The following is a 23,195-nucleotide window of genomic DNA, read 5'->3' as shown; positions in this document are numbered from 1 at the left end:
TGTGCCGGTGCGGAGCGTGAGCCTGGGCAGCGCGGAAGCGTTTAAGGGTGGCGACCCTAGCGGATATTTCAAAGCCCCGCCGCCCCGTAACTCGTTGGGCGCAGGCGGCGCAGGCTGCCTTGGCCAGTGTCGCCACTGTAGGGCACCGGGCGGCCTTTCGTATTTCAGCGGCGACAAATTCAGCGGGCAGCGTTTGCTCTGCCTGCGTCCGAGCTGCCTCAGACTGTATTTTTCTCTCGGTTCTCGCAGTGCTGCTAACGTCCTCCTGCTACTGTACCTCGCCAAAAGGGGGAAAATATGCACCGGCTCGCCGTGTTGTCTTCACTCTGTATAATAAAGGATTGTCATTAGGTTTGCGTGTGGCATGTGCCATTACCCCCACCGTAAAACTAAAATTAGCAAAATGTCAGGAATGGAAAGATTGATTCACCCAAGATGCAATTATCATTTAAAAAGTGCTTGATTGAGGTGCTGATGTTCAGTGATTTATTCTGCATACCATATACATAATTAAAGTAGTGTAGTGGAGTAATTTATCAATCTAGTTTAGACTAGAGGGGCAAGGAAAGGAGCTGCTGCCGCTGCTGCTGCTCTATGTTTGTTTTATTAAAACGCTTTCGGGATCTGATCCCGCCCCCTTTTTGCAAGAGTGAAACTGATTATTTCTCCAGCTCGGGAGGAGAGAGTCATTCGTTTGGGATTGTGGGAGAGAGAGAAATAGAGACACGGAGAAGGAGAAGAAAAGGGAGGAAGAGGGAGAGAAGCAGAAAAGGACACCTCATCAGGCGTGTAGTTTGAATCCCTTCCTTGCCTCCCCCCTTCCCCTCCGCGATGTTACRAAGGCTGTGAGCTGCTCTCCTTTTCCCATTCGCCTACTGTCACTTCCTTCCTGGACGCTTTCAGGACGAGTCCGGTTACTTTTAATCCGACCAACAGCTCAGCCGCTTTCTCCTCCTCCACGCTGCACACACACGCACAAGCACACACACACACACACCCCAGACATCTTCTGGCTGCTTATTGGATTGACTTTGAAGGTTGTGTGTGTGATTCAAGGAGGCTGCATGTTGAACCAGGTGGCGAATATTTAAAGGCTGGAAGAAGTAAAAGGATTTTTTCTTTTTCCTAAGAAAGGAAAATATCTCAAGGACTAGCCTGATCATCTAAACAGCTAAATGTTTATTATGTAAGTACATGTGAAATTCAGCATTAAAATAAAATATAGTGGGCATTGTACAGAAGCCCCGTGTACGTTTCCTATTGCGTTTGAAGAATGTGTCAGTCGGTGTATGTGGACTGGGATTGAGGTTGCTTGCAGACTTTTTAAGTGGATGATTGCACTGTCAATTGCTTAAAAGTAACTTTTCAGACAAGTAACATTGTTAAATTGCTGTCTAGTCAAATTACTGCAGACTTGTCCCTATTAGTGTCATAAGTGTTTAAACTTTGATGAAGTTAGTTCACGTCATTTGTATGCTTGATATTGTGAAGTGTTCGAAGCTTATTTGGTTTTAATAGTTCACCAAATGCTATGACCTTGTAGTGCTTGCACCCTGATTTATCAGACTAAGGAAACAATCCAGTTTAAGAGTGAAGTGCTCTTAAACTTCATTGTATCATAGCTCTTCAGTTCTTGAGTTTAGGCAATGCATGCTTCTAAGTGTTTAACTTTGTGCATCTATCGTTTGAATGCTTAAGTCTGAGATGGAAAGACTCCTTATATTGTTGTGGAGATTTAAGACATGCTTTGTACCTCTATTGGAATAATATGCTTTGGTCTTTACATAGTACTTTAAGTAATCTTTACATTTTTTAACATGAAAAAGTAGAGCTAATCAGCCTTACAGAACTGGTTATTTTAGTTGTGGTACAGTTACTTTTGGGCTAAGATAAAGTTTAATATAAATGAGGCACTTATAAGACCTTTGGTGCTGTATGTAACTGTAATACTTACATTTTCCATAAAACTTAGTGTGACCTTCTGTCAACTTGAAAAACAAAACAAGTATAAAGCTAAGATAATAACTCCTTTCTAAAAAAAAAAAAAAAAAAAAGCACAGTGCAAAGCAAAACTCAGTGAATCACTGTGGGAACTTAAATATTGTCTTTTATAGGAGAGTTCTATTTTCTTCTGTTGTATATACCAATTATTATTAGCAAATACCTGTATCCTAAAATCAAATACTGTAATAAACAGCTTAAGACTAAAGATTTAAGAGAATTAAGCAGAGAAAGGCACTTTGCCAATATTTCACTGATGATCAAAAGAGAATTGTCTTGACACAAAATGAATTTTCCTAGCACATATCTAATGACGAGCTTAATGGCAAATGTCCTAGTTTCATATCTTTACTTTAAAAGTATTGCAAGATGAATGGTAAACCAATTGTGTTAGATGAAAATATGACTAGTTTTCTTTTTACTGGCACTTTCCAGGGTATTGTGGTTGAAGAGTAAAGATGTTTATATGGTGTATAATAACTCTAATCCCTAGAGGCTTGGCAGGGCATGGAAATATAACCACCTGTGAACCGATTTTAACCTCTGTATTACATTCTGATTTCCAGTTCAAACACTCAGGCAATTGACCACTTTGGGGATTTGTTGTTTTGTATATTATTTTTGTTACATGATTCTAGGAACCTAATATGAAGTCAAAAAATCCACAAGAGTTTTTTACTTTATCAGTTTTATTAAAATACATGTATTATATTACATTTTAGATGTATTCTTTCTACATTCATGAACACATTATTCATATCGAGTCTAATAGTGAAGTCTCTGCTCACTCTTAAGTCCCTTTGGAAGTAATGGAAAATTTCTTTGAGTAAAAACTTAAGAGAATGGCCCTTAGTTTGGTGTGTACGCGTTCCTTGTAGTACAAATCCTTTTATTTTGAAACTTGATGTATATATATATTTTTTTACTAATATACCTTACATAGTATCAGAGGAAAATTCTAGGGCTTGAACATGAAGACCTTCTTTCACGCTAACAGTACTTACACAACTAGCCCCACTGATAATGTTGAGACTACTTGTGTGAAAATGGACAAGTCACATGAATTTGCAGGATCAGGCCCATAGAAGACCTAAACATAGTGCTTGTCCCACAGTTTTCTTATGATAGAGATTGAAGGAATATCACTTTCAATTTCCTTATAAATGAATGTAGGAGTCAGATATGCTTGTATACTGTTAAGATTACTTGACCAAGAAAAAAGGAAACAGGACTTAAAAGTCTTGTAGGAATTGGTACTAAATGATGAATAGTGTGTGAGATTAAATCTTTTAGAATTATGTTCCTGAGCTGCTAATTTTGGAGTGTCATATGGATAATCATACACATACTTACTTACTATGAGGTTTCTTTCATTATAGTAGTCAGATAATTTTTTCTTAAAACTTTATATAGTCTTCTTTTTTTTATAAACTCCCTTTATTTGTGGCCCTGCAACATGCATATTTGAAAACAGAGAGACACATCTATCTTAAACAGTGCTGTTTTTTAAAATATCTAATGCATTTTAGACAAAGAGAAATGAACCTTTCTGAAGCTTTTTTGAAAAGTTTACCTCTGACAGATTTTGATAGTGAGTTGAGTAACTCGCTATTTAGTAGGTAAATATAACTACATAGCAACTTAGGAACTAAACAGGAGTTGTGGATTGAATACTTTTGCCAGTTTTGTTTCTTTTTATTTTACTTTTCTCTGTAACAGGTTAATTTATTGTTCAGCAAAATAGTTCAGTTCATCTTCACAGAGAGCTAAGGAGTATTTCTACGTCTCATTAAGCAAGAAGTCATGAACTGACATTAGATGCTTGAAAGAATGATCACTTGTTTTATGATACGTTGACTCCATTTTTACCTGTTGGACGTAGTTATTCTAAATTACATGATAATTAATCCAAAAATCAGACAACATATAATGAAATTCTTTTGAAAACACTGGTTATGAAGAGGAACATAAATAAAGTGCTACATAATTTCAAAAAGTTTATTATCTCTGCTTCAGCATTTTGACGTATAACCATAGCAGGGTTTTTTGTGACATATTTTAAGCTTTTTAAGTCTTCCTGTGTAATATTAACAGGGAGATTTTTCTACATCCACATTTACACTCTACAGCAATTTAGACATGTATAAAGCATAAAAAAACTATGTAATTCAAAACAGCTAGAAAACTTTAGGTTTAAGATTAGGGTTAGTACTCTGGTATATTGAAAGGCTGGAAATACAGGTTTTTGCACCTTATTTCAAAAGCAAAATGGGCATAAAAGAACTCTGGTCAGCAAGTACCACTGGTGGTGCAAGTGAAAAATTGGGGAAAAAAAGAGAATTTCTTAATTTTCTATTTTTAAAATATGGGAATTGCTTCACTCTTCTGACCAGCTTTAAGGTAATTTTCTCAGGACTGATGGTCAATTTTGTATGTGGACAGGTGATTAAAAGCTGGTTTCTTCAGCCCCCCCACCTTAATCTCACTGTCTCATTGACTGCAGTGCAGTAGAGCTTGTCTGTTCACTGGGATCTGTCATCTTTAGGAAATCAGACCAGCTTACAGAGGCGATTCACAAAACCAACAGTGACAACAAAGTCTTATGTGCCTTACAAAAGAAGGATTAGGCAGTTCACATGCCATTTTGATTGGGGAGAGATAAAAGCTGATTGCTGCAGCATGGCAAGGCACACTTCAATTTCAATTGATTATTTTATAAGACAACTATAACTCTGTTGCTTAGTCATTATTAAATGCAATTTAAAGCAAGGAAAATTCAATTTTGAGATTATTAGGTTTGTATGACTTGATACTAAAAGGAAGAGCCACTTGTAGCGCTGTTATACAAATTTTCAAAAACACTGTTTATTCACCACTTTTGGAAAATAGATTTAAAATTTAGTAGGTGATTATCCTGGGATTTTTAAGAACATTTGTGCCCAGAGGATATCCTGCAATAGCAATTAAAAGTTCTCAAAAGACTGTACTAAATTCACAGCACTTACCCTGTTAAGACCATATGTGCAGAAGAGAGTGCATAAAAGGTGTCAATGTTTTGCAGTTTTATCAAAAAGTATTATACTGAGGAACAAGTAAGCCATCTTAGTTTAGAACTATTCTCTTATATTTAAAAATATAATATAACGTACAACTATACTTTGTGTTGTATCTGTGAACATAATACTCTGACCTGAAAATAGTTAGCAAATTAAATGTTGTCCTTTATTCATATCAATGAGAATACAGAGTTTTAGCTATTTGCATAATTTAGTTATAACACATACCCTTTAAGATTTGGGAGTATTAAACTTCCTTGATGATTGTTTCTATGCTAATTTCTTACCTTTTTTAAAAAAAAAACTCTTTTTTTTTACCCAACTGATGCCTCCTAGTGTTTCACATAATAAAACATTAATGAGTCACCCATAAATGTAAATATTGTTTTTTCAGTGCCTTCATCTTATGTGATACATAAAATTAATATTTATGCATTTAATTTTGTGTGTGTTATTATAATCAGACAGGAGACTCCTGTAAACTGAGATATTTCATCTTAACGGACACTACAAAGCACATTTCAATTTTCTTTGATTCTAGCTTTGTCTACCTGTATTTTGAAAAGTCTGTATCATGCGTAGCATACATTCTCCTTTTCTTTTTCCCTTTTGTTTCCCATGTTCATTAGACTAACTTTTCAACAACATATTATGGGTCTCAAATGGGAATTTAAGAAGTTTTGGTAGGATAGTGTTTCCAAAAGTTAGCTCTTGGAAATAGGCAATAAATGCAGCTATACAGGTGTTTGAAATAACCCAAAGTACCTCACAGCCAAGTAAAATGAAAAAGAAAAAGGCTACTTAGAGACATGCTCGCTCACTACAGTCCTTAAAGAATAGCTAAATTGTCATATTCTGTAAATGTTCTTGGTTACTTTAATGCCATATAAGCAAGAAAACTGTATTAGGCAAGTTTTCAAGTGTGCAAAACGTGCACCTTACAGTTTCGATGGTAGAAGTGGATGTCCAGTACCTCTGAAAATGAATTTGTGTGTGTAAATTATTGAAACAGAGCTTGGAGTGCTAAAGACTGAAATATAGTGTCCTTTTCTTACAAGTTCAGTCTGGCCATAGAACTTATGAATACCTGAAAAAACATTCAATTATATTAGATTTATATCATGCAACAGTAGAATTTTTTTTTTTTTGAGGGGAGAATGTAATTTTCAAAAAGTTGCCAGGCATCAGTGTGACAAAGTATAACTTATGGGCCGTGGCTGTGTATTTGAACTGTCAGGTAGAGTCTTATCGGGATAAAGAAGCAGCCAAGGCTGAGAGCACTTTTGCACATTTTAATGTCACACATTTTTCTGTAATGTATGAGATCAATTTAATGATGACATCAGAAATATAACCTATTATTCTAAGACTTTCAAGAAAAGCAATGGGTTTCCTAGATACTTGTTCCACTAAGCAAGTTTCAAAGAAAAATTAAGTGATTTTACAATCAAAAATCATAAGTTTACCAGTTTGTATGAGTGATGAAAATTTGTGGCTTCTTCTCAATGAACATATGGTAAATTTAGATTTTTTCCCACTGAATACAGAGAGTTAAATCCACACATGCAGATCTCAGTTGTGAATTGGTGCTCGGTTTTAGAATAGGTAAAAAATGCAGGTTTTAGGATTGTGCTCTGCCATCACCCATGTTTGTAGCACATTTTTCCCCCATTAGTTTTAAACTGGAAGGAGACAGTTTGGGGATCTGCCATTTATTTAAGACACTAAACATCGGACAGTATGCTACCGTGTAAACTTTCTTGCATCTTGAAAGCATTTCAGAGTATGCAAATGGCATTCATTGTTCAGTCAGGAAAGCTAACATGCAAAAGCAATAGAATTTTCTCATGAGTTAGTTACATTGCTTCTTCTCTTGAAAAGAGAAAGTAAATTTGAAAGAGAAGTAAAGTGAAGCATAGAGAAGAATCTTTAAGGCAGTTCAAATATAGAATCATTAGTTAAACAGACCTTCACTAAGCTGCTCTTTTTTGTTTGTTTGTTTGTTTTTGTTTGTTTGTTAGCAAAACACATTTAGATTGTAGAAAAACATCCTAGGAAATTCTAGAAGTGTAGAAGTATATCATCTGACTTATTTAGAAACAGGTCTGTCTGGAACAAATATTTGAGAATTGTTTATTTGAATATTGTCTGGAATAAAGTTTTCTGCAAGATGGATTCAGTAATCCAACCATCCAGGTCGCTAGCCTGGGTCCCTATTGTAATTCCTAAAACAGGTGAGCTAACAGTCAGCTGCTTCAGCAGGGTGGATGTGCTTATCTCTGCCTTCTGCCACCTTCCATGACATTAGAGGGCTTCGAGAGTTTGAGCATAGAGAGCTTCAGAGATCGCTGCCAACAGAGTAGGTCCTGGGAAATCAAAATCCCAGCCTTGAGTTAACCATAGGGCAGTCCACAGATTAAGGATGGAATTGAACAGATGGCATAAAAATCCTATGCTTCCCATTCCCAGGTTATAAAGCACTACTCATCCAAAACTTAGAATTCAACCCAGCAGGTCTTTTCCGACTCTTATTTCTTCAACTGTATAACTGATTAAGTAAAGTTTTTCATGAAAATTATTATTAACCACATGCATGTGTTTCTGTAAGGAACTCATGTAGAACATTACTGTCTTTTATTTCTCATGCCATAATCACAAGATGTACAGTTAAGCAAACACAATTAGAAATAACATTATTTATGTTTGCTTTTATAGATACAGGATGCATGTCATTTGTGGAACCCATGCTCAGTTAAATTTCAGTATTTACTTTTAAGCAGTCAATCAATAGCTGTTAGCAAAATATGTACAAAGGACAAGGAGGAAGGATTGTGAAATTGTTTATAAAACACATCTGCAAAAGTAAACATAATGCAGAACAGTGTCCACGTGAAATGTTACTTTTAGTAATATAAATAACAAGTAACATACTAGCACGTGCTATTTATTTAATTTCTAATAAATTCTTCCTCCTATGACAAAGGCATTGTGGTATGTCATTCTATTTGAAATAATGGTGCATTATTTTAATCCCAGTAACTCTTAGTTGTTGAACGATCAGCATAGATGTGTTCCAGAATGTATCTACCAGTGCAAGATGCTTGAGAAGGGCACCTTTCATTTAAAAATTCCATATGGAATTCCCACTGGAGATTATTTTAAATCATTTCATTGGAGCTAGGTGTAAAAGCTGTCCCTAAAGATGGTGGGTCTCAGGGAAACCACAGGAAACTGAGGTTTTGTAACCCTCCGACAGCACTGGCCCTGCGACCCTTTCATCCTGGCAGCTTAGCCTTGGGTGCGTGCTGCCAGGAGCTCCCCTCTGCTTGCAGAAAAGTTAGTACACTTTGAGAATACTTGGAGAAACTACCAGGAGACAGTATATTCTGTTCACTCATTCTCAGGTCTGCTTTATCTCTATCCATCTATGTCTTGAATGTAGCTCCTGTCTGTACTGAATATGAGGAGCAGGAGAATGAACGTGAAGGAGGAAGGCTCTTAGGAAGATGAGGACGGATGTTGCTCTGCAGTGTTTGGAAAGATGGTATCCAAGCGGAGGAGAGTGGACAATAAACTGTAGTCAAACTTGAAACCTTAATCTTGCAGACTTTCTTCAAACATATTTCCTATTGAAGTGTATAGAATTCGGCTTGCTACGAATAAGCCTTAATTATAGCAGACATAGGGCAACAGTTTTAACAAAATAATAATAATGATTGCTTAAATGTGTTTTATACATATGAGGAACTGATCTTTGAAGCAGTATTTGATGAAATCCTGTTTTGCCCACAGACTGATGAAAAAGTAGTCTGTTTTTCTTTTATCTTATGTATAAGATGCGGATAAGGATTGCTGAAACAGTATAATGAGAAAAAGTCAGCTTATTACCTCGCTGTAATATATGAAATGTGTGAAACTGCACACTTATCCAAACCTCTACACAACACATATTTTATATGTTATAATACTGAACCAGAGAATGCATCCTTGCAGTGGCACACAAAAAATACAGCTTTATCCAAAACACACATACATAAATTTTAGAGATCAGAAATATGACCCTAAATATTAGTAAGAGCCTACAGACTGGTAGACTCATTTGAAACTAAGTAGAATGAAACAGAATTTCATTAAAGTTCTTAAAAGTGAACATTAAAAAAAGTAATCCAGGGCAGATGAATTACTAGTGCTTTTATTTACATGTGACATGTTGTTAGCAATTGGAAATAATTTAGAATTGTATTTTGAAAATGTGTATTAACTAGAAAATAATATTCCAGGTTTTTCTTAAAAGGAAGCATGATGGAATGATTGGCAAGCTCCCTAATTAAAGCAGAACTGCCTGTGATTTTATGTACAGAGATGGAGAATGCCTACCTTTATCCGTGGTAGGCAGAAATCTGCATATCTTCACTGGGATAACAGAATAGACTTATTCCAGCTACGTATCTGGTGCTTCTGTTTTATTGTTGATGCTACAATTAAAAAAAAATATGTACAGGACAAACAGAAGAATATTCCTCTACCTTTTTTATAACATTCTTGGTATGCAAGTTGAAAATCGGGGTAATATTTTTGTGTTTTTTTCTTAAACTTGCTATTGACAAGGCAAAATGAGGGTCTATATTCAGTACAAGTTCCAGTGCTTAAATCCCCATCCAAAAAAATTATGATTAGTTCAGTTATGCTTCTAGTAGTTATTTGTCATGGGCTTAGTATTACGTTCTTTGATGATCAGCAGAATGGTCCRTCTTGAATGCATGGCTTACTGAGTGTTATCTTTCTGGAAAGTTCATATTTTAAAAAAATGTATGAGGAATAAGATACAGTGGCCATAGTTGTAATGTGAATCCTTATGACAGATGCAGAGAGGGTAATAGAAGAAATGCTATTTTTGCATGGAGTTTTTTTACTGTTAGGATTTTTTCCTACTTCTAACCCTGCAGAAGAATACTTCTCTGAGTGCACCTGGATTTCTCGATGGAAGCAGAGTGTCTTCCTTGTTTAACATTTTTTTCTATCACTTAATAAAATAAATAAAAATAATAAAATGAATAATAAAATGAAACAATACATGATGCAGCAAAGAGGCATGACACAAAAATATTCTGGTCTGTTTTGAAAAGCAGTACTTGTCATGTGTCTGGACAAGTGGTGATTTTCTGGTGCTGCCTTCTGTTACAAGTCACTAAATGTTGTCTGAAAAGTAGTAGCACTATGTTCTACCACATTTTTCCGTATAAGATTAAAGAGAAACCTGTCGTGAGACCATCAGTTCTTTGACTACCCCAAACAGGACATGGTAGAGTAGTTCTGCAGATTTCTGATAAAAAGTAACTTTGAGGATGCTCAGGAAGAAAGTATTTGTTCTCTCCTTTCACTCTATTGTTTTCCAGATGTGATTGGAAAGAGGAAGCTGTTCCACTAATGCATCAGAAGATTGCTCTATAATTTAAACATCATCCTAAAAATAGAGCTTCCATGTTTGATAGATATTAGTTCAAAATACAAAGTAGATATTTCAGAGATCTCTTTAAAATCACAAAGAAAACTGGAGCAGTATAGTTTTGTGAAGATTCCTCTGCTGATACTTGCAAAGAAAGACTTGCAGCAGCATTCTATTTTCATATGTTGATCTAAATGCTAATCTTAAATGCAAAATGATTAAACAAAAATCTACTACCGTGTGTGCACACAGAGTACATTTTAAATATACAGTGATCTCAACTATATATCTGAGATTAAAATACAGCTTTTTTATTGACAAAGTGAACATTCCATAAATTCAGTTCTGAAAATGTGCTCCAAATTTTAAACAACGTTTTTGAATGTGATAATACCCAGTGCCACATGCAACCCATCAGTGATGATTTCCAGAAAGACTGGGAAAAGGAATCCTTTAATATGAGTTACCAAACTTCACAATAAAAGGCAGATTTTAACAATATATTGCATATCTTGAACTTGTGAATTCACTAATTTTCATCCCTGAAAAGCTTCATCTACTGTATTTGAGGCAAGAGAAGCAAAGCGAAAAAGTGTGCAAAGTGCAGAAGCTGCACAATAGTCCAGTGCATAGGATGCAAGACAGTGACTCAAACCTTTAAATTTAATTTTATATTCAGCTACAAACTTATTTTGTGCAAATCTGTTATGCAATGAGTCTCAGTTCTCCACGGGCAAAACAGGGATGAAAACTGGCAACTTCACTGAGATGCTGTAGAAGCTATTTAGGGTGCCAGGATGTACCTACATAGATTAGAAAGGACTTAGGGCTAGATGAAAAAATGATTTTAAGTTTTACTTTGCTACATGTCCTCTTGTCTACTGGAATCCATGTCTCCAGATAAAGTGTATAAATTCTTAATAACCGCTGGTTTAACTTCTACAGCAAAAATTCAGGATTTGAAAAACCTGATTTGAAATCCTTCCTACTCTTTGGAGCAGTTCACAGAAAATACAATTCTCTCTTTCTGGAAAGTGCCTTAATCTGCTGGCTTTAGAGTATTCTGGAAGAAAGCTCTTCCTTTCCCATTTTGATGTCATCCCATTTTTGCATAGATAATTAAATACTCATCAAATGAAGTGCTGTAATTGAATCATGTTCCACTGGAATGCCAAAGCTCCTTAGCTATCGAGTTGGTCTCTTGTGATCTTTTCTCACTCATACTCAAAAATACAAGTCCTTCTGTGTTTCTAGTCTGTAATACAGCTTAAAACTAGTTTAAGCGCCTAATTTCCGTGCATTAATTCCTATTACATTGTCTGAAAAGTCTGATTTTTCTTTGTAAAACGTAATGCATAAGGAAGAAAGTGCCTTTTGTTTTATCTTTGCATTTAGGCATGTACTCATCTAAATATGTGAAATTCCTTCTTTTACAAATACTTCAGTGTCAGCCTTTGGTAATTTTTAGTAGTCTCATTCTTTCATTTGAGTTTGTTTCTTGAACTGAGACATACTATGCCTAGCAGAGCTGTGAAATCTAGGGATAGGAGTTAAGAACATGAAGGGGAGCTTGGATATGAGGACAATGAGCATACTATAAATGACTAACAGATTGATTATAGGTTGTTTGAGTCAGAAGCACATTTTCAAGGTGAGATAAATTGTTCAGGGTATCCAAGAATGTTAAATAAACCTTTATGAGAACAAATAGTTCAAAAATAGCCGTTACATGGCCGATCTTGGTCATCTGCAGTGGAGCTTGGGTGGTCCTTTAGGAAAGACCTTGTGGCCTAGCACACATGCCTCTTCAGCCAGTTTCTTGGACAGTTAATGTTACTGTGTTGAATATATGTGTGTGAATCCAAACCTGACTTCCTGACTGCATTATTTTGCTTGAATAAGTGAAGAAGAATAACAACTTTGGTTAAAAAGTTGTGCAGATATTCATTATTGCCTAGTATTTGTCTAAGAGCTACATGATCTTGAAATAGCTTATTGGCAGTAAAATTGTGCTGCTTTTCCCTTTTCTTTCCACTATAATAGTGAAATTCTGGTTTCACAAAGAGAACTTACATACACAAATATTAATATGTTTATTTAACAGTATTACAGATGTAATCGAATACATGAAACTATGTCCTTTGCTCATGTATTCTGACTTGATGTGATGACCTACTAAAAGCTGCTTTTTATACAGAATTATCATTCATTCTGTTAATTAATATCCACCTCTTTTTCTCAGTTCCACTCTGACTCCATTTCCAAACTCATTAGAAACAGAAGTACCACTTGAATAGAACTTTTCAAAACAAGATCTCCTTATCTTCTCTTCCAGACCACACTTACGGTACTGAGGAGAATATGTAGAGGTCTACTATTTCTTTAATCAAGAGCATCATAAGCAGACTTAGAAAGTTTTTAAAGTTCCCATTTGAGGATTATAGCCTGTACATTTGTGGTTGCCATTCACACCTCCTGAAATGAGCTGGAACTTCAAGGTGCTCTTCTAGACCTTCTCGCAGGCTAGGGGAGTATAGACTTCTCTTGGCTGGATGGTAATTTTACTATGTAATGATATATATGAGTTTCAAACATATCAAATCATTCCATTTTGCTAATGTGATTCTGAAATACCATGAGAATATTAGACAATCACTGCATATGGAATACATAACAGGCTGAAACTGTTGGCCTCATGAGGCTTCCAGATGCTCTAAATAGATGACTTTTGCTGTTCAGACCATTAGGTGCTATACTAATCTTTACTCAGCTGGCAGTCACATCTTATTGCTGATATATAAGGCAAAACTGGGTATCAGTGTAAAATTCAGAAGAGTTTATATGTCCTTGTAATTAGAATACTATTTTCTTTAAAACAAACAAACAAACAAAAAAATCCAAACATTCCATGTCTATTTATTCTAYCTTCAAGGGATTGACCAAAGGGGAATGATGTGACTTTCCCATAATACCTAGAATAAAAGATTGATTTTGGAGACTCAGCGGAATTCCTAAATTCATTCCTGAGTATAAGTACGCAGTTCTGCTGACATGATGAGTCAATATCTGGGATTGTTTTTTAACCATTAGTGAAGAACAGATTCTGCTTTTTCATGAGCTTACACAGTTATCATTATTTGTAGTGGAAGTTCTGTACTGAAGACCGTAACTCATTGATCCATTTTAGAGCCGTCTTGGGCTCTCAATCCATATATTCAACAGTAAAACTTGAGAGGCTACAAGCAGGAACAGCAAAGCTGACTCAGCCACCATTTGTGCTAATTTAATTTGTCAGGCTCACTAGTTCTGTAATGCTAGAGTACTAGAAGGGAATTTGTTTAATGTCAGTTTTAACTATAACAACATTTTTGGCTGAAAGCATAACTAAGCGCAGGAAGGATATTCTAGCATTTAGGATGGCAGCCTGGATTTGGGCGGTGTGGATTTAACTCCTTCTTCCAGAACATATTTTATATGACTATGAGGAGTTCACTTTGTGGATGCGTCAAATCCTTGACTGTTAAATGAGGGTGCTATTTCCCTGAAGCAAATTCTACGGCACCCAGACACTATGGGAATGGTGGCCATATGAGTACTGTAGGGAGTAAACAAGACAATGTACAGTATAAATATGTAGTTTCTTTTACAAAGTTACACTACCAAGTAAAGCGTGCAGTCTGCAACAGACTCTTAGATAACTTCACTTTTGTTAGAGAGACTATTTTAATTAAAGTTTAGAACTTTCTGCTTCTTTCTGTCCATTTTCTTCTTCTTTAGTTGTTGTGCCAAGGCATCCATGTGTGTTTCTTCCACTGTCATCTGGCTCCTTCCCAGCAGATGCACACAATCTGTTTAGCTGTCACTGACAGGGCTCAGTTTATAGAAAGAATGTGACAGAACATGCTGCTGTAGTCGCTTGTACAGGGTTCTCTTTTCTAAAAAGTAACTGAGAATAAATGCATTCTTTTTATTTTTTACATATGGTACAGTCATAGGGTTTTATCCAGGCTACTCTGCATCAAGTTAAATTGGGCATTTGTTTAATGTCTTAACTTTTATAAATTCCTACTTTATGAATTATAGATTGCCAGTAATGTATATAGAAAATCATCACACTACAGTCAACAAACCTCTCTGTCTGTCTGTAAAATTTTATACTTGGTTGCCTGAAGAAAAAAATCTTTAAAAACTATTATCATTGCCACTTATTGTCATATTGTGGTAACAGCTACAGGTCCTAACAGAGATCAGGGCCTATAGTTTAGGGTGCTGTGCAAATACGCTTTAATGGACAGCTTCTGTCTTAAAGAATTAACAGTATAAACAAACAAGGTAAACAAAGAAGGTGGAAGAAAAAGAAATACAGATAGTTTTGCTATTAAGAATGTCCTGCAATTGTTCTCATTGTTCAGTAGCAAGAGTTAGTGTGTTAGTTAAACTTTATGGAAGGTGTCTAACCAGAATAATAGTGTTTATGGTGTGATGGGATGCTCCCATTATGTCTTTGCCAGTGGAAAATAAATCAACAGCTCAAATGTGGTAAAGGTAACTTTGAATTAGTGCTTTGCTGCTTTCTACCTCTACCACTACGAGAACATGGATAACAGTAGTAAATTCCACACTGGGCTGCTAAGGTTACAGCTCCAGCTGTTAAAAAAACTGCTAACATTAAATATGTATGGGCATGCTAGATGTTTATTAAAGAATAGAATTTGTTTTACAAGTTGATTTTGTCTGTAATCCTATTATTTTCGTCCTTAATGATCTAACTTCCATCTTTGAACTACACTTTGTTCAGAGGGAATGATGTCTGTGGATTTCTTTTTTTTTTTCTTGATAGCTAAAAAATTAATTCTTCAACAGTGGAAATCTTCATTAATTCCCAAAATCAAAGACTGATTTAATGAGCTTAGTGACTTGGCTGCATCTGAAGTAGCTTCATATATACATTAACATAAATTAAATATATTTAAAGAATTTTTATCTCTATTTTAAGAAGATATTTTTATACACTATTTCTTTTGGGGGAGTGCCTTTATATACTTTTGTATACTTAAAACACTGAATCCTGGGTATCACATTTCAGATTTTGTGTTCTTGGTGGCATATAAATGTTGAAAAGGCTATCCAGAAATATGCAGTGGTGGGCTGACCATCATGTTAGTTAGGCTTGTGTTTTTTCTTAAAATCACTTCCTATGAGCATGCGTATATATTTATACATATGTACACATACATATATAGATGCGTGCTTTATATATAATACGTGTATGTATGTGTATATATATGTGTATGTGTATATACGGTTTTCAAACTATGCTTGCATGCCTCTGGGCATGCCTTTGACTGTAAATAAAACTGTCAAAATGTCTCTCCACAGTTAGACTTCATAAAAATAATCAGTCCATAAACACATGGTGCTCTTTATTCGCATGTATACAGTTACTTTATAAAATGAAAGTCTTTCTTCTGTTGTTCTAGACTTGTGGTCCTTCTATATCGTGGCATAGAAATATAATTCATGATTTTTAGTATTTTCGTTGTATGTAATTTTATATTTGGTGTGCGTGTCTATGGGAATGATATACGTAAGTATCCCAAACATTTTTTTCCTTGGTTTTATAGACAGGTTGGACTAAAAGATGACTGTAAGCTGCTTCCAGATTCTATTGCTGATATTTTTAATACTATTTTTTTTACAAGCTGGAACTTTCTAGAGTTTCTGCAAATAATTCTGACTTTTTAAATTAGTCCTAAAAATTTTTTTGGATCAAAATCATTAATATATTTTTCTCCATGAGACTTGAATATTTTCAGTGTATCAGTTATCACACATAAAGTAAAAAGAAAGTTAAGGGGAAGTAGGTTGCTCAGAAGGTTGCTTATGCTCATCTCTGCCTTGATTACTAGGTTGTTAGCTCAGCTCCAAAAATGTTAATAGTTACCACTTAGCTATTACACTTTTAAGACCAAGATTACAGTAGGATTAGCACACCTTTTAGTAGGTTGGCCTATGTAAAATGAATGTTAGAATTTAATACATTACTAAAACGATAGATTTTATATCCTAATATATGTTATGAGAATTGACATCCCTTTACAAAGTTTCAGGAAAAAGGCCAAAAACCAAATGAAAGACTGTGGAAAATAACCCCCTATCCTTATGTCAACATTTATTTATCTTGTTTTCTTTTAAAGCACTTTCTTTTAAACTTAAGCATATTAATTATACTTTGTTGTAAAAAAAAAMCAATCTATAAATTGAACTGCAGTTTAGCATAGCAATACATTCTTTTTGGATCCAAATGCTAAGTACAAGAATCTCAAATCTGTTTGCCTGGTACTTCGTGATCCTACTTGGAACCTGATATAGTAAAAAAGATGAAACTTATGCACCTCCAGATTGGACAAACCAGATGATAAATTCTAAAGCTGAGGATTTATTTTATAGCACTCCCTTCCATAAATTTACTGGTTTCAGAATCTGTTTCAGACATCACTGCTGAACTTAGCTGTAGATGTATCACGAAGAAGAAAACAGTCAAGATGATTTTTTTTTTCCCCACATTTTATACGTAGTTAATAACTTCCATCTTAAAAAAAAATCCATTGGAAAGCTGATCAAGTGATTAGCAGAAATAACTAGGTTGGGAGCTGCTTTTCCATAGATGCTATCAGTTTTAGGTAGCTCAGCTTTCCATTCCTTACTTTCATCTTTCTAGAACAGGGAATAATATTTTCAGTCTCCCAGTGTTGTTTTGGGTGGAGATATCTGTATAAACAGATACATAGGATAGGTAGGTAGGTCTTGAGCTTGAGTATAAGAAAAATATACACATGTACGTATTTACATTCTATGCTTTCTTACACAGTTAACAGTAACTTCAAAAGAGCTAAAAATCTCATGAAAGGGATTAGTGTGTTGTATAATTATGCTTTAGAAAATTAAGGTAGAAGCAACACTGATAAATTAAATTTTCTTGCAGTTCACAGGGTATGGACAGTGTGAGCTTTTTCACTTAAAAATACTTTCCAATGGCTTGACAGTAGCCTGTTTCTGATTCAGGGGACTACTGTCCGTAGTGGTATGAAGCATTTTTTTCTCTGTATCAGCTTAGATGTGGACCTTTCGTGAGCAGAGGCAACCTATTTTTGTGATGTGATCTGTCCCCCAAAATGTATTCGTCATGACTAGGGCTCTTCAAAGAGACTTGTGACTCTAATAATGATAGCTTGTATATCCTAGGCTGGTACTGCCCCTACCGAAGGCACTATTTGTTTTGGGACTTTTTTGTCTTTAAAAATGCCCGTATCTTTTTTTATCTGTGTGCCCCAGTATGTCTTACCTACATGTCAGTCTAGAAGAACTTATGCTCATCCATAATCTAGGAGAGAAAGGGGCTGTCTGGTTGGAGTCGGAATTGACCACTGAGTCTTAACATTATTTTTGAATATATTTTTCATAGTATTCAGAACAGTTAATTGTATTAACTGTGTTAAGATGGCTATGGACAAAGTAGCGCTTTGGTATGAGGGCTTCTAAGTTATCTTGAAAAGTGCATAAATGACAGAGATTTCTTAAGCTATCTAATATCGTGTTGACATTTTTTGAAATTGGCAGTGTTATTAAGCTTAAAAATACACTGTCTCAATAGCTGTTCCAAATTTTGATTTCTGTTAGCTAAAAAATATGAAAATAAGAACAGACAGATAGCTTTGTTGTTTCCAAAGTCTTATAATTCTGTTTTAGATTGTTTGAAAACTAAACTGTTGAAAATGAAATGTAAGCAGTTGAAACTGTAATGCACATTGTAACTCTCTGTACAGATTCCCACTGTACAGAAAATGTTATTTTGATGGAGTAAAACAACACCTTTCTCTTCAGTATTTTGTGTTATGATTAACAATATGAATTGCAATTCATCATATAATCTAATTTATGTTTTTATGAAAAGGTATGAGTAGGGGACAGGACTCCAATTCTGAAAAAAATTAAGTGCATGAAACTCTTACTCAAATGAGCAGTTCAATAATTTGCATCCCACTTAAAGTGATGCCTAGACAAGACCCACTGGGCAACTCAACCACGGAAGGATCTTGTCATTATGATGAAMCAGAAGAGCCAAGGCATTTCTGGAGCTGAGAATAGAAACAGTTCATTACAAGGAGGGAAAACAGAAGCTAAAGAAACCTTTCCGTTTATCTCTTGGCAACAAGATCACCTTCAAATCTTCACTATCTGCTCAGTTTTTATGGCGTATATCCAGGGCATGCAAGGCAAAGTTTTTCTTTTGTGCTTAGAGCACACTTCCTATGAACAGAAGCTGGCTCATGGACAGAAGGATTATATACTATTTATATAAAAAAATTGCAAAGCAACAAGCTGATCCTTCAGCCCGTATCATCAAAAAGATTTTGCCCACAGAAGTGCTGCACACAGTAGCTTCTCAGTAAATCAGGAAACAGCTATGTGCATAGCTATTTCAACATTATATTAAGCTAGTGTTTTCCTTCCCTAAATACACACTGTTACATAATGCCACTGAAGAGTCTTTTCACTGTACTGAAAAATATTCAAATTATTTAAGCATACTTATCTGAGAGATCCCCTTCTTTAAGTTATAAGGCCTGACGATGGTGGAAGGTCTCTTTCTGAGTGACCAAGTGATTAGAGTTTTGCCTAGTGTTGGTTCCTTTGCCAGTTCTGCGTAATACAGTTTCAATACAGTTGCAATACAATACAGTTGTTCAGTTTCTTTTCTAAACTGTTGAAGTCTGAGAAGATATTCAGTGAAGGCCATTTCTCCACCTAAGCTGGACTGATGGTACTGGCAGTACCGGTACATTATTGCAATGTCATCAGTGAAATTGTGCTACAATCTCCTTAAGATTTTCTCTTTTGCTGAAGCCTTGTTAGCTCAAGAGAAAATCTGTTCCATGTCAGAGAATTCACTGAACATGTTCTGTGAATTTCCTGACATCCTGAAGTGCCAAATTTTCAGTATGAAATACAGAACATTATGGAAAATATCTAATTCTGCACAACAGCTTTGGACCAGAAAGTTTCTTCCTGTTTGTACCAAACCAGCATGAAGACTGATGTTATGAAAGTGCTTATTTGTAGCTTTTATGTACAAAGCAAAAAATTCTTTGTGAATTTTTGGGGTCACACTAGTCTGGGTGAATTATGTGGTTTTGTTAGGGGTTGTTTTGAAGGCAAAGCACCATATCCTTAGTACAGGACCTCAATTCTTTTCCCAGATGATTCTGTATACTTCCTGCATAATGCATACAAATCCATTCAGAAAACTCCTCCTTTTGCTGTCAAACTTCACTAGTTACGGTAAGTCAGAAGCAAGAAGTGAAAAGCAGGGAGTGAAAAACTTTATTATATTATATTATATATGTTATTTTATAATCAGTATACTATTTTCGGAAGCTTCTGAAAAAAAAACCCACTTGTCATTTGAGAGCTGCAGCTGGTAGTCTGTTGAGACATAGAGGGAATGGGGCATATATTGAATTATTCATGAAGRCTACTGCTATAGTTGACAGAAGTTCATCAGCTAATTCCCCCACTCCATTCTGAACTTTCTTTCAAACTCGGTCAGGCTGTAGGGGTACAAGCTGTTACTTTTAATAATTATGCTACTAGAAGTTTCCAACAACATGTACATCACATAAGCTTTCTCTTTTAAGAAAGTGATTTATTGCTCATTGGGGGCCAATGAATGTGTAAGTTTGAATACTTTATTTCACTGGTAATGTGAATAATTTGACATGCTTTCAAGATGTGACTGTTTCATAAAATGTACTAGAAAATTTATGTAATAATGATAATATTTTAATGTTTTTATGATTTAAGATTACAAGGAGTTTTGGTATGCTATTACTTACAATACGTTTTTCAGCTTATAGTCCAATTCAACATGCACAAATGCAAGGAAATCTGTGCTTGCACATGTGTGGGGAAATCAAATACATTACAGTACAAATGCCAAGCCTCATGCCTGCATTAGCTAACTATTTTGTTATGCAGAATATCAGATTAATGATAAAAATATTTTGTGGCTCTTTAGAACAGTGCTGAAGTTCAAGGTTAGCTTGGCAGGCACCAGAATCATGTCATGAAGTGCATGTGCTTTCGGTGGGCATCGCAGGAATGCTAAATATCAAAGACTTCGGCACAGTCCTAGTGATAAGGAACCGTATGTCTCTCGCTCCCGGGATTCCACAAACGCAGCTCTGTTTCAGTGCAGGCAATATTGCCAGCTTCCTCTGTCTTGGCCCCAGCAAAAGCACAAATCTTACCGGTGTGTGTTTGTCATCTTTAGGAGACTGCTCTCTGTTTTCACGTGTCGCTACTGACTGAGGGGATGTGAGTGCAGTAGGGAACTGTGCTAAAAACTGTGATGTCCAGTTCATTCCCCTCTCCTCTGTGGAGATCTGTGCAGTGAATGAGACTGAAAACTGTCTTTTTAGCTGTGCGTTTGATGCAGACAGTGCCCTTATTTATCCTGTGACGACCTCATAACAGCAGCACATGCCCTCTTGATGGAGAGGATTATTGTAATTCCCTCCTAGAAAGGCTTCCAGCAGCTCAGCTCTGTTCATTGCTGCCTGCTCAGAACGTACTGACACACTCCCTTCCTGTCTGGAGCAAATATGATCACCCTCCTTGTACCCTAACTCATTTACTTTGTCTGCTGTGAAGTAGCTGTTTGATTTTAAAGTTTGCTCTCTTAGTTTTGAAAACCTTAATGGTTTAGATCCTGGCTATTTTCAAGAACTCCTCCACAAATATCATCTTGACAGATATCACCACCCCCATAGCACATTTTAGGAATCTCAGCATCACATCTTAGGTTGGCAAGTTATGTCCTTTGCTGTGATAGGCCTTCAGTTAAGGAACTCCCCCAGGAAATCTGTCTTGAACCATATCTCCTTATCAGAAAACACTAAAATTAAATTTAAATTTTTGGCTACTTATTTTTTCTTCACTATTATTTTTCAGCATAATTCCTAATAGGACCATATTTATTACGATTGCCCTCAGTAATTTTTGTTGGGGTTTTAATTTCAAAAGATTTTTCATTTCCTTATTTGTAGAGTAACCTAAACACATTAGTGGTGTAATGTGGGAAGACTTTAAAAAATATCACAATGAATATTATTGATAGTGACTTCTTAATGATGAGTTTCATATTGCATAATAAGGGTACAAATTTTTCCATGTTAAGACACACAGTAAGTAAATATAATTGGTAACCTAAACAGGACACATTGGCCATTATTATATTTAATATCTAAAAAAAAATGTGTTTGAATATTTATTCCTTTTCTGTGTAAGGGTTTGTTCCTTTCATGTTCCCATTGTGCAGTGTAAGTCACTAGGGCTTGAGCTGTGCTAAGCTTTGGATGGAAAGGAATCCTCTTTGTTTGTCTTGCTACTTCTATTACAGTCTGTGTAATTTTGGTGAGATGTCTACGGCTATGTCTATACGGTGCCTAATTTTCTCCACCGATGATAAAGAAGGCCTACATTTGAGGAAGCTTAGATTGGGTGCCAAATGTAGATGGCTGCAATGAAATTAGATAGATCCTACTGTTGTGGGCATTCACACTGTACTTCGTGCAACAAATGAGGGTTTTTTTCTTCAGTATTGTGTCTACATTTTCAGTCTAATGATTGCATTTCATCCCCCTGAATTCCACTGTGGAATCAACTGGTACATTTTTTTTTACCATATTGCTCTAAAAACTGTTCCATACACTGATAATCACCTCAGTAGTGCCTGCATTTCAGATGTCTGTGACTTGTACCCACCAAAGGTTTATGAACTACATCAAAAATTTGATCTTGCATCTCTAATGCACTCGATTTCAGATTCTCACTGCCTCACTTCACTCATTGGGATACAAGAATAACCTCTGTGATTTCATTCATATTAACCGTTACATGTGTACTTAATTTTAGTTACATGAACAGTTCTGCAGCTTTCAGTGAACTATTCAAGTGTTTCAAATTAAGCACATGCATTTATGTTTGTGGGTTTGGGGCTACAAGCCATAATACTGCAAAGACTTACACATTTGTTCAACTTTACTATTTTTGGAAGTTCTATCGATGTCAGATTTATTTGCATCAAGTAAAATGCCCCCCCCCCCCAGGCCTTCACATGATTGGATGGTGGGATGGTGTGTTTGTAAATCGTTTGAAATCCTTTCAGTTTAAAGGTACTCTATGGATGCAAGTTATTTAAATAGTTTGCTTAAAATTGTCAGAATTCAGAACATTTTCTAGACTGTACATATTAATGCAAAGTGCAAGCTATTCTTAAGAGGAAAAAAACCACTGTTGTTTTTTAACTCAAATTTTACAAATTAGTAATTTCCAGAAAAAACAAGGAAATAGAGGATGTTGACATGCATACCTGCAGCTAACTTCATTATATTTAGATGTTTCTAATTTTAACTTCAATGCAGCATTCTTGTCCAGCTCGGTCAGCTGAATAGATTATTTTTTTTACATGTTTTTTGTCCTGTTATTTTTAGTAGTGTTCTAAAGGATTACAGTCAGAGAGAATACCAGGGAACTTTTTAGCCCAAATATTTCATAAAACAATCCAAAAGTACTGCACATTATTAATCTGGGAATTCACAATTCCTCATTACTGGATAGTCTTCAGGGTA

At 35.5% G+C, this 23,195-nt stretch overlaps 1 protein-coding gene across 6 annotated transcripts in view; it reads left to right on the top strand.

Annotated features, from left to right (window-relative positions):
* The first annotated feature begins 590 nt into the window (after positions 1-590).
* Positions 591-23,195, top strand: part of MEF2C (myocyte enhancer factor 2C) — a 127,227-nt gene continuing 104,622 nt past the window's right edge. For 3 of the 6 annotated variants that reach the window (XM_026067396.1, XM_026067430.1, XM_026067379.1), the window contains exon 1: positions 595-1,186. The gene's annotated coding sequence lies outside the window, so the exon portion shown is untranslated. Of the gene's footprint in view, positions 1,187-23,195 lie in introns of all 6 variants that reach the window. The other 3 variants (XM_026067439.1, XM_026067447.1, XM_026067419.1) reach the window with 2 other exon arrangements.

Source organism: Apteryx rowi, unplaced genomic scaffold (genome assembly GCF_003343035.1).
Source record: "Apteryx rowi isolate R43461 unplaced genomic scaffold, aptRow1 scaffold_104, whole genome shotgun sequence".
Taxonomy (NCBI): domain Eukaryota; kingdom Metazoa; phylum Chordata; class Aves; order Apterygiformes; family Apterygidae; genus Apteryx; species Apteryx rowi.
This window is presented reverse-complemented; position numbering and strand designations above follow the sequence as displayed.